The sequence below is a fragment of the Rutidosis leptorrhynchoides genome, chromosome 10, assembly GCF_046630445.1.
Source record: "Rutidosis leptorrhynchoides isolate AG116_Rl617_1_P2 chromosome 10, CSIRO_AGI_Rlap_v1, whole genome shotgun sequence".
NCBI classification, from domain to species: Eukaryota; Viridiplantae; Streptophyta; class Magnoliopsida; order Asterales; family Asteraceae; genus Rutidosis; species Rutidosis leptorrhynchoides.
The window spans coordinates 92,835,480-92,836,801 of NC_092342.1; the positions used below are offsets into that span (position 1 = coordinate 92,835,480).

At 38.5% G+C, this 1,322-nt stretch overlaps 1 non-coding gene across 1 annotated transcript; it reads right to left on the reverse strand.

Annotated features, from left to right (window-relative positions):
• Positions 1-256: 256 nt before the first annotated feature.
• Positions 257-363, reverse strand: LOC139873935 (small nucleolar RNA R71). The gene has a single exon (XR_011767645.1). It is a non-coding gene; the product is annotated as a small nucleolar RNA R71 (small nucleolar RNA).
• Between the last annotated feature and the right edge of the window lie 959 nt (positions 364-1,322).

Sequence of the window (1,322 nt, forward strand, 5' to 3'; positions counted from 1 at the left end):
TGGTAACTAATCAATGCCAATATAGTGGTACGCCAAAAGAAGATCCAAACGAACATCTTCGAACTTTTAATAGGATCTGTACTCTATTTAAAATCCGAGAAATTGAGGATGAACAGATCTATCTCATGTTGTTTCCCTGGACTTTAAAGGGAGAAGCCAAAGATTAGTTAGAATCGTTACCTGAAGGAGCGATTGATACATGGGATGTTTTAGTTGAGAAATTCTTAAAAGATTCTTTCTGGCATCTAAAGCCGTGAGACTTCAAGGAGAAATTGTTACATTCTCGCAAAAGTCAAATGAAACATTATATGAGGCGTGGACAAGATTCGGAAATTTGTTGAGAGGATGTCCTCAGCACGGTTTAGACACTTATCAAATAGTACAAATATTCTACCAAGGTGTCCACGTTGCTACACGAAAAGACATCGACACAGTAGCTGGTGGTTCCATTATGAAGAAAACCGCAACCGAAGCTCACAAAAGTATTGATAACAACGCCTCTCACTCGCGTGAGTGGCACCAGGAAAAAGATATTTTTCGTTCATCTAAAGTGGCTAGAGCCGATTCTAGCCATGACTTTGATTCCGTTTCCGCAAAAATAGATGCTTTCGATAGACGAATGAAAAAGATGACTAAAGATATTCACGCAATACGAATCAGTTGTGAGCAATGCAGTGGACCACACTTAACGAAAAATTGTCACATTGAGCAAACGATGGAACAGCGTGAGAATGTTTCCTACATGAACCAAAGGCCGGGAAATAATTATCAAAATAATTATCAACCGCTAAGGTCAAACTTCAATCGAAATCAAAACATTCTTTACAATCCAAATGAACCCAACAACAACTCATATAACCAACAAGGTCGGAATAACCAACTAACTCAAAACAACACTTTCAATCAACAAAGACCTAGCTTGTATAAACCACCACAACAAACCGAAGAGAAAAAGTCAATTCTGGAAGAAATGGTACAAAAGCTAGTTGAATCTCAAACACAATTTATTGCAACTCAAACCCAAACAAATGAGAGGTTTGATCAGTCATTTAGAACTCAACAAGCTTCCATTTTGAATCTAGAAAAACACGTAGGTATTCTTGCTAGCATAATGAGTGAGATGGAACAAGGAAAGCTACCGAGTAATACTGAAGTAAATCCTCGGAATGAGAATGTTAATATGGTGTCAACAAATTCTGAAAAACCAGCACCAGAAGATGGGAAGGTTTTAGATGTGAATAACACTGAAGAAGTTACACCACCACCACCACCACCCGAGTATGTAAAGCCAGTGGTTGCACCATACATACCACCCATCCCAT